At 38.7% G+C, this 11,430-nt stretch overlaps 1 pseudogene; it reads right to left on the reverse strand.

Annotated features, from left to right (window-relative positions):
- Positions 1-9,934: 9,934 nt before the first annotated feature.
- On the reverse strand, positions 9,935-10,825 carry LOC115287789 (annotated as a pseudogene).
- Between the last annotated feature and the right edge of the window lie 605 nt (positions 10,826-11,430).

The raw sequence follows: 11,430 nt of genomic DNA on the forward strand, positions 1-11,430 counted from the left end.
AAAATATAGCATTTTTTTGTGGAAGTTTCAAAATATACCTCTTTGATCTGTGACGGAAGAAGTTTACTACTCTATCAGATACTTATGTTCTATATCTTGGAAAGCCATTTTATTTTATTTTATTTATTTTTTAAAGTTTATTATTTATTTCTAGTAATGTCTATACCCAATGTGGGGCTTGATCAAGACTCTCATGCTTTTCCAATTGAGCCAACCAGAAAGCCCTTAGAGAGTCATTTTAGAAAATATTTATTTTATTTTATTTTTATTTATTTATTTTATTAAATACTTATTTACTTTTGAGAGGAAGAGAGGGAAAGAGAGGGAATCCCAAGCCCGCTCTGCATGCCTCAAACCCACAAACCATGAGATCGTGACCTCAGACAAAATCAAGAGTCCGACGCTTAACCCACTGAGCCACCCAGGCGCCCCAAGAAAATAAATTATTGCTTCCAGAATATAATTACAAGTAAGGAAAGCGCAAATGAGGATATAGATGTGTTTTAGCTCTTAGTAACACTGAGAATATATTAACAAATAATTTAAAAAAGACTAACGACAGCTACAATGTCTATTTACAATAGCATGGACAGAATTAGGGAGTGTTCTGTTAAGCAAAATAAGCCAGAGAAGGACAAATACCATATGATTTCACTCTTATGTGGAATTTAAGAAACAAATGAGCAAAACAAAAAAGAGAGGCAAACCAAAAAACAGACTCTTAACTACAGAGAACAAATGGTTACTGGAAGGAAGGTGGGGTGGGTGGTGGTGGATGGGTTAAATAGGTGATGGGGATTAAGGAATGCACTTGTGATGAACACTGGGTGTTGTATATAAGTGCTGAATCACTAAATTGTACACATGAAACTAACTATATGTTATCTAACTTGAATTTAAATAAAAACTTTTTTGAAAAGCCAGCTACAGTGTAACAAAGATATAATTTGTATGGTCTTATCCCATTTTATATACAATTTTTATACATGTGTAGAAAATTTCTAGATCATTGTTAGCCTGCAGATTGTTACCAATTGGTGTGTCATGGAGTCAGTTTAGTAAGTCACATTTTTTCAAGTTGAATAAAACAATAGAAAATGCCAGTATTAGTCACATAATATAATTACTATTACAGAAACTTTTATTACAGGTGTTTATGTGTGTGACCAAGTGATTTGTGGGTTGTAATGTAAAATACATTTCTTATTTTGAATCTGGATCAAAAGAAGTATTTTTAAAATATGGTGCTAGGATTGTAGACCAAAAACACTTAAGAGCGGACCTCCAGGGAGTAGGAGAGGGACTTTTCCAGGAGAGGGATTTCAGAAGAAAAGGTCTGGAAACTTACTTTTTTTTTGTATGAACAGTGCAGAAAAAGAAGGTAAAAGCATGCAAAGTAGTGATCTAATTTTCAGTTTCCAAACAAACAGTATAATTATGTCTAGTCTTCTCTACGATGATATATCTCTTCATATCTCTGTAGAAGCTTCTGGAGCCTAACATCTATCCCTTTCTTATCACCTTGCTACTTAAGCCTTATTCCTTGGGGCTGGCAAAATCTGCTAATGGGGGTCCTATGTAATGTGTAGGAGGATATGAACCATATTAATTTTCTAGCATCCTTTCCCTACAAAATCTGAATTCTAAAATATTGTTGGTCCCAATATTTCACATAAAAAGTTGTAGATTATTTTAAATTGTTGTCTAGCTTCTGCTATTATTGGTTAAATGTCTTATCATTCTTAAATTTCATTCTTTTAGATAATCTGTTTATTCTTTCTGGGAGATTTAAGATTTTTTTTTTTATCCTTACTAGTCTTACTACTTATATCTGGGTAAAATATGTAAGGTAATGTGTCTGGGTAAGAGTATTCTGCTTATGCATTATCAATCTGTGGATTTAAAGATCTCAATTTTGGAAAATTTTCAGCTATTTATTAAATATTTTTATTATTCTCTTAAGTACTTTCTGGAATTATTTTTAGATACATGTGGAGCTTTTACAAGTATCTGTCCTGTCTTTTAAATGCATTTTCCTATTTTTATATCTATTTCTTTCTCTATTGGGAATTTATTGTTAGCACTTTGGTAAACAGTGTTGTCTAACCAAAAACTATTTCCTTAAGCTCTTCTTTATGACTACTTCTTCTTTGTTTATGCATTGGTTAACTATATGTGCATCAATAAGATAAAGGGGGCTGGGTGTATGCCTGCGCGGCTCAGTCAGTTGAACATCTGACTCTTGGTTTCAGCTCAGGTATGATGTTTGAGCCCTTTGTTGGGCTCTGCTCTGGCAGCTCACAGCCTGCTTGGGATCCTCTTTCTCCCTCCCCTTCCCCTTCTCTGCTCACTCATTCTCTCTTAAAATAAATAAATAAACTTAAAAAAAAAAAAGATGCATGGAGTAGAGGCACATTGCAGTGCAGTTTGACAGTTTCTTAGAATGTTAAACAGGCTAACCATACAAACTAGCAATCTTATTCCTAGGTAATTACCCAAGAGAATGAAACTTTACTCCTACAAAAAACTGCATCAGTGTTGTTATTAGCTTTATTCATACTTGGCAAAAACTGGAAACAACACAAATATCCTTCAACTTGTGAATGGATAAACAAAGTATGGTGTGGCCATGCAATGAAATGTTTCTCAGTAATACAACGGAATGAACTACTGATTGATGCAATGACATGGATGAATTTCACATGCATTGTGCTAAGAGAAAGAAGCCAGACTGCAAAGGCTACATGCTGTAGTAAATGCACTTATATGAAATTCTGGAAAAGGTAAAACTACTAGGGACAGAGCTGACAGCAGTGGTTGCCAATGGCTGGGTAACAGAGGAATTGACTACTGTGGTACTAACATTCTAATTTTGAGAACCTAAAAAATGTTACCTTATATGAGAAAAAGGACTTGCAAATGTAATTTAGTTAAAAGATCTGGAGATGCGCGATTATCCTGAGTTATCTGGGTAAAACCCCTAAATGTAATCATAAGAGTTTCTATACGATGGAGGCAAGAGAAGGTGGTAGTGGGGCAGCAAAGCAAATATTGGAGTCATGGCCAGGAATCAAGGTGTATGGGTAGTTTCCAAATGCTGGACGAAGAAACAGATTCTACCTTGAAGCCCACAGAAGGAACCAGACCTGTAAATGCCTTAGGTTTAGCCATATAAAACTCATTTCAGGGGTGCCTGGCTGGCTCAGTTGGTAGAGCATTCTATTCTTGATTTCAGGGTTGGGAGTTCCAGCCCTGTGTTGGGTGTAGAAATTATTTAAAAATCAAATCTTTAAAAACAAAACAAAACAAAAACCTGATTTTGAGCATCTCATAGAGTTTGATTATTGAGGACCATTTTTATTTGTTTCAAGAGAGTTCTTGATTTCTCTTTTGATTTAGCTTTTGACCCACTGGTTAAATCTTGCTGTTTAATCCCCACATATTTATCAGTTTTCTAGCTTTACTCCTGTTACTGATTTCTGTTCTCCTAGCATTGTGGTCAGAAAAGATGCTTGGTATTATTTCAGACTTAAATCTGCTAAGAGTTGTTTTGTGACCTATCGTATGATCTATCCTGGGAAATGTCCCTTCTGTCCTTGTTCTATACATCTGTTCCATTTGGTCTAAAGTACAGTTCAAGTCCAAATTTCCTTGTTGATTTTCTATCTGAATGATCTATTTATTGTTGAAAATGGGGTATTGAAGTCCCCTGCTCTTATTGTATTGTCTATTTTTCCATTCGAATCTGTTAGTGTTTACTTAATATATTTAGATGCTCTAATGTTAAGTGCATGTATATTTATAAGACTGTTGTATCTTCTTGATGAATGGACTTGTTTTCATTTTTGGCTATAAGTTTATTTTGTCTGATAGAAATACAGTTGATCCTTGAACAATGTGGGATTTAGTGGCACTGACTCCCAACAAAGTTGAAAATCCACATGTAACATTTGCCTCCCCAAAAAGTTAACTAATAACCTACTGTTGACCAAAAACATAAACACTCAGTTAAGATATATTTTGTATATTATATGTATTATATACCATATTTTATTCTTAAAATAAAGAAAAGAAGATGGTAATAAATCATAGGAGAAAACATAATACTGTGTTTATAAAAAAGAAAACTCACATATTAAGTGGATCTGCACAGTTTAAATCTGTGTCGTTCAAGGGTCAGTTGTATAGCTACCCCTGCTGTCTTTTGGTTTCCACTTACGTGGAATATATATATATACATATATATATATATATTTTTTTTTTGCCATCTCTTCATTTTGTGCCTATGAGTGTCCTTACAGTTGAAGTGAGTCTTTTATAAGCAGCATATAATTGGGGGGTATTTTTTTGTCAATATAGCCACTCTATTCCTTTTGATTGAAGAATTTAGTCCTCATATTTAGAGTAATTATTAATAGATATGGACTTGTTAATGCCATCTTATTGTTTTCTTATTGTTTTTTAGTTTAGTTATTCCTTTTTTTATTTCTCACTACCTATTTTTGTAGATTAATAATTTTCATTGGTAGTATGCTTTGATTTTTTTAATCTTTTTGGATACCAACTATAAATTTCTTCTTTGTGGTTACCATGAAGCTTATGTATCATTTTACAGTCTATTTTATGTTGATAACTATTTAACTTCGATCATATACAAAAACTCTCTTTTTACTCCTTCCCTTTTATATTTTTTATGTCACCATTTATACCTTTTTGTATTGTGTATCCCTTAACAACTTGTTGAACAAACCATTTTAAATGCTTTTGTCCTTTAACCTTTATTCTAAAATTAAGTAGTTACCAATAACTATATTACAGTATTAGGGTATCTAAATTTGGCTATATGCTTACCTTCACCAGTGTGTTGTATATGTTACTGTGGGTTTTTATTTTTAGGTTTATTTATCCTTTTGGAGGGAGGGATGGAGAGAGACTCCTAAGCAGGCTCTGCATTGTCAGTGTGGAGCCCAACATGAGACTCAAACTCATGATTTGAGCTTAAATCAAGACTCAGAAACTTAACCAATTAAGCCAACTAGGTGCCCCTTCCCGTGTTTTCTTGACACAAATTAGCTGCCTTTTTCCTTTCCTTTGAAGACCCCCTTCCAGCATTTCTTGTAAGGTATATTTAGTGGTGATGAATTTGCTCAGCTTTTGTTTACTAGGGAAAATATTTCAACTTCAATTCTGAAGGACCGGTTTACCGTGTAAAGTTTTTTTGGTTGGCAGTTTCTTTCCTATAGCACTTTGAATCAGTCATCCTTTTCTCCTCTGGTCTACAAGGTCTCTGAAAAATCCATTGATAGATATATGGGGGTTCCCATATATGAGAGAATATTTTTTCTCTTACTGCTTTAAAAATTTTCTTAAGTTTTAGACAGTTTTATTATTATGTATCATGGATATGATTGTTTTGAATTGAAAATTTGAGGCCACCTATTAGCATCATAAACTTTAATATCTAGATATCACCTGAGATTTGGGAAGTTTTCATCCATTATTTCTTTAAATAAGCTTTTTGCCCCTTTATCCTTCTTTTCCTTTGCTAGCACTCCACTGATGCACACATTATTTTGCTTGATAGTGTCCCATTAGCACCAGAGGCTTTTCTTCATTCCTTTAATTATTTTTTTTCTTTTTCTCCTCTGAATGGATAATTTCAGTTGATTCTCCCTCTAACTATCTCTCCTATTTGTTCAGTTCTACTATTGAAGCTCTCTACTTGAATACGGTTAAGTTCAGTCATTGTATTCTTCACTTCTAAAGTTTTTGTTTGGTTCTTTTTGTGTTTTCTATCTCTTTGTTCAACTTCCCATTTTGTTCTTTTATTGTTCCTCTGATATCATGTAGTTGTTTCTCTCTTGTAGCTCTCCAAGTATCTGTAGAACAATTACTTTGAATTCTTTGTTAGGCAATTCGTGGAGGAATTTACTGTATTTCTTTGAGGAAGATAGATTTCCCTGATTCATCAGGGTCCCTGTAGCCTTGCTTAGGTATGTAAGCATTTGAAGAAACCGTTTCTTTTTCCAGACTTTATGGACTGGCTTTTTTTTAATTTTAGAGAGAGAGAGTGAGATGGGGAGAGGGACAGAGGGAGAGAGAAAGAGAAAATCTCAAGCAGGCTTCATACTCAGCCTGGAGCCCAAAATGGGGGTTGATCCCATGACTCTGGGATCATGACCTGACAAAGAGTCAGACACTCAATTGACTGAGCCACCCAGGTGCTTTATATGGACTGACTTTGATAAAAGAAGTCTTTCACCTGTGGGTGGGGACATGCTGGATCATGTTGTCACCTGGATTCTAGTGGTACAGGCTGCCAAATGTGGAGGTATGTTCCAGTACCAGGTCCAGCAAGGACATAATGTCTCCTTGGTTCAGGCTGCTGAGGTCCATTGTACTGACATCTCTGTGGTCCTTGGCAAGCAGTGGCAGCAAAATATTGTGGAGTCCTAAGCAAGCCTGATTTTGTTTGAGTCCTCTTTTTGTTCTTCAATGAGTTTGGCTAAAGATTTATGAATTTGTTGGTCTTTTCAAAGAACTATCTCCTGGTTTCATTGATTGATTGATTTAGTTTCTATTTCCTTTATTTTTGATGAAATCTTTATAATTTCTGTCCTTCTATTGGGTTTGGATTTTGTTTGTTCTTTTCCCAGCTCCTTTAGGTGTAAAAGTTAGATTGTTTATTTGAGATTTTTTTGTTCCTTGAGGTAGGGACTATATTGCTATTAACTCCCCTCTTAGAACAGTTTTGCTGCAAGATTTTGGATCATTGGGTTTTCATTCTTATTTGTCTCCATGTATTTTTTGATTTTCTCCTTGATTTATTGGTTGGTCCATTCATACGTTTAGTAGCATGTTATTTAACTTCCATGTATTTGTATCCTTGGGGTTGATTTCCAGTTTCATAGCATTGTGGTCAGAAAAGATGCACTGTGGGGTGCCTGGGTGGCTCAGTCAGTTGAGCGTCCGGCTTCAGTTCAGGTCATAATCTCACAGTCCGTGGGTTTGAGCCCCATGTCGGGCTCTGTGCTGACAGCTCAGAGCCTGCAACGTGCTTCAGATTCTGTGTCTCCCTCTGTCTCTGCCCGACCCCCACTCAGTCTCTGTCTCTCAAAATAAAAATAATAAAGACACAAAAAATTTTTTTTAAAGTATTAGAAAAGATGCATTGCATAACTTCTTTTTTCTTTTTTAAATTTGTTGAGACTTATTTTGTGGTCTCTTCTGAAGAATGTTTCATGTGCACTTGAAAATAATGTGTATTCTGCTTTGTTAGGATGGGATGTTCTGAATATAACTGTTAGATCCACCTGGCTCAATGTGTTATTCAAAGCCACTGGCTCCCTGTTGATTTTCTGTTTGGATAATTAGTCCATTGATAAAAGTGGGATGTTAAAGTCCCCTATGATTATTATATTACTATCAATTACATCCTTTATGTTTGTTCTTATTTCCTTTATGTATTTGGTGCTTTCATGTTGGGTGCATAAATATTTATAACTATTACATCTTGTTGGATCATTCCTTTTGTGATTATATAGTGTCTTTCTTTGTCTCTTGTTACAATCTTTGTTTTAAAAATATATTTTGTCTGATATTAGGTATTGCTAGCCCAGGTTTCTTTTCACTTCTATTTGCTTGTTAAATACTTTTACACCCTTTCACTTTAAATCTGCATATGTCTTTAAGTCTTAAATGAGTTTTGTGTAGGCAGTTTATAGATGGGTCTTGCTTTTTTTATCCATTCTGTCACCCTATGTATTTTGACTACAGCACTTAGTCCATTTTCACCCAAAATAATTATTGATAAATATGTACTTAATGCTATTTTGTTACTTATTTTATGATTGCTTTTCTTCTTCTTCTTTGTTCCTTTCTTCTCTTGCTCTCTCATAGTTTGCTGGCTTTCTTTAGTAATATACTTGGATTCCTTTCTCTTTGTTTTCTGCATATCTATTAATGGTCTTTAATTTGTGGTTACCATTAGGTTTATATATATTGTCTTATGCATATAGCAGGAAATGGTCACTTAAGTTTGAGCCCATACTTTACTCCTTTCCCCATCACATTTTAGGTATATGGTTCCATACTTTACATACTTTTGTGAATACCCTTGACTGATTTTTTCTTTTTTAAAAATTTATTTATTTATTTAATACTTTATTATCAAGTTGGTTTCCAAATAACACCCAGTGCTCTTCCTCACAAGTGCCCTCCTCCATGACCATCACCCCCCTTCCCCTTTCCCCCTCCCCCTTCAGCCCTCAGTTTGTTTTCAGTATTCAAGAGCCTCTCATGATTTGCCTCCCTCCCTCTTCCTAACTCTTTTTTCCCCCCTTCCCCTCCCCATGGTCCTCTGCTAGGTTTCTCCTGTTAGACCTATGAGTGCAAACATATGGTATCCGTCCTTCTCTGCCTGACTTATTTCACTTAGCATGATACCCTCGAGGTCCATCCACTTTGCTATGAAAGGCCAGATTTCATTCTTTCTCATTGCCATGTAGTGTTCCATTGTATAGATAAACCACATCTTCTTGATCCATTCATCAGGTGATGGACATTTAGGCTCTTTCCATGATTTGGCTATTGTTGACAGTGCTGCTATGAACACTGGGGTACATGTGCCCCTATGCATCAGCACTTCTGTATCCCTTGGGTAAGTCCCCAGCAGTGCTATTTCTGGGTCATAGGGAAGTTCTATTGATAGTGTTTTGAGGAACCACCACTCTGTTTTCCAGAGCAGCTGCATTCCCACCAGTTTGCATTCCCACTAACAATGCAAGAGGGCTCCCATTTCTCCACATCCTCACCAGCATCTGTAGTCTCTTAATTTGTTCTTTTATCCACTCTTACTAGTGTGAGGTGGTTTTGATTTGTATTTCCCTGATGATGAGTGACACTGAGTATTGTTTCATGTGTCTGTTGGCCATCTGGATGTCCTCTTTGGAGAAGTGTCTATTCAGGTCTTCTGCCCATTTCTTTACTGTATTATTCGTTTTTTGGGTGTAGAGTTTGGTGAGTTCCTTGTAGATTTTGCATACTAGCCCTTTATCCAATATGTCATTTGCAACTATCTTTTCCCATTCCATTGGGTGCTTATCGGTTTTTTGATTGTTTCCTTTGCAGTGCAGAAGCTTTTTATCTTGATGAGGTCCCAGTAGTTCATTTTTGCTATTGATTCCTTGCATTTGGGGATGTGTCGAGTAGGAAATAGCTGCGGCTGAAATCAAAGAGGCTGTTGCCTGCTTTCTCCTCTAGGGTTTTGATGGTTTCCTGTCTCACATTCAGGTCCTTCATACATTTTGAGTTTATTTTTGTCTATGGTGTAAAAAAGTGGTCTAGTTTCATTATTCTGCATGTGGCTGTCCAGTTCTCCCAAAACCACCAATTTTTTTTTCTACAGCCATTTATTGTGCTCCAGTGAAATAGAAAAAAAGTGCTCGTGTTACAAACACTGCTGTCACATCCACATATGCCAGTTGCTGCAAACCAAACCACGTGTGTCTGCTGGGTCTCTGGGCATGCAGTTTGCTCCCACTGTAGGAATGGGGTGGGTGCAGGAGGAGTCTGGGCTCTTGCTTGGGGGGGGACTTCTTGTCTTGGGGAAGACTGACTTGTGAGGGAGTGGGTGGGGGGTCAGCCGGGGTAGCTTTGCTCAGTGCGTTATTTGGGTGCCATTGGGAACACCCGGCTCGATGCTGGATCCTGCAGCACTCCAGGGAGGAAAGCCCCCACCCCTCCCCTGCAAGTCCCCCCAAGGTGCCGCCCCTCACCAAACGCTAACCCTGTAGGCAGGTGCCAGAGGCGGGGGGGGTGGGGGGGAGCTGGAGGATGCCATGCAGGGGGAGGGGTCGACCAGGCCAGCTCAGCCCTGCCTAGAGCAGCAGCCAGCCACCCTGGGGGGAAGGCGGGGTGGGGGGCCCCCAGGGCCCTAGGCGGAGTTGTAGTAGTTGTATGCATGGTGGTTGTGGGCAGGCTTGCCCAGCTCTGGGTACTCGGGTCAAGCAGCACTTGGGGTCGTAAACCTGGCGTGGCAACCCATACACCGTCATGCCCCGCTGCAGGGCCCCCTTGTTACTGCCCATCTGCAGGCTGACGTTGAGAGTGTCGCAGTGCTCCATGCCCAGGCCTGGCTCGAAGATTTGTCGCTTGGTCCCGGGGGCAGTCATGCCGGCCTGGCTGGCTCCCTTGGTGCTGCCCATCTGCAGGCTAATGGTGGCCTGGTCCAGCGGCTGGCCCGTGCCCAGCTTGGGGTCGTACAGGTGGCGCTGGGTGCCATAGGCAGTCATGCCCTGCTGGCTGGCAAACTTGTTGGTGCCCGTCTGCAGCCCGATGATGTTCCGCCCTTCTCTTAGCTTTTCCGGTTCAAATGTCCATTCCTGCTTCTCTGCATACTTCACCCCTACGTTCACTTTATTCCCTTTTGCCTTGGCCATGCTGGCCAGGGCCAGGAGGGTAGACTGCACCTGGGTGTGGTTGGTGTTCTCAAATAGGTCGTTGGCCTCGAAGATGTCGTGGGGCTTCACCCCATACTTAGTGATGGCCTTAATGAAGTTGCCGATTTTTCCAACTGGTGCCAATTTTGGGTCGACTCATTGACCTTCTTCACAGAGCCTGGCTGGAGGTTACTGATGAATTTGCAAAGAATGATGCCGTCTTTGAGGCTGTCCATTAAATTGTTGCTGATGCGGCGCCTTGTCATCCTCTCAATCCATTCTCAAAGCTCCTACTCCTGCTGGTGGTTGTACTACTGGGCCAGCTTGTTCTTGACCTCAGCCGACAACCCATAGGCCAGGCCCTGGTTGCAGTGAGCAGAGGACATGCTGGCAGGCAGTGGGCAGCAGTGGTAGTGACACTGAGGACCGAGGCAGCAGCTGAAGGCTCCTTCCCCAAAACCACCTATTAAAGAGGCTATCTTTTTTCCACTGGATACTCTTTCCTGCTTTGTCAAAGATTAATTGGCCGTACATTTGTGGGTCCAATTCTGGGTTCTCTATTCTATTCCATTGGTCTGTGTGTCTTTTTGTGCCAATACCATACTGTCTTGATGATGACAGCTTTGTAGTAGAGGCTAAAGTCTGGGATTGTGATGCCTCCCGTTTGGGTTTCCTTCAATATTACTTTGGCTATTCGGGGTCTTTGGGGTGACATACAAATTTCCGCATAGTATATTCTAGCATTGAGAAGAATGCTGGTGCAATTTTGATGGGGATTGCAATGAATGTGTAGATTTCTTTGGGTAATAATGACATTTTAACAATGTTTATTCTTCCGATCTGTGAGCATGGAATATTTCTCAATTTCTTTGTGTCTTCTTCAATTTCTTTCATAAGTTTTCTATAGTTTTCATCGTACAGGTGTTTTACATCTTTGGTTAGGTTTATTCCTAGGTATTTTATGGTTTTTCGTGCAATTGTGAATGGGATC

The sequence above is a fragment of the Suricata suricatta genome, chromosome 3 (assembly GCF_006229205.1).
Source record: "Suricata suricatta isolate VVHF042 chromosome 3, meerkat_22Aug2017_6uvM2_HiC, whole genome shotgun sequence".
In the NCBI taxonomy this organism is placed as follows: Eukaryota; Metazoa; Chordata; class Mammalia; order Carnivora; family Herpestidae; genus Suricata; species Suricata suricatta.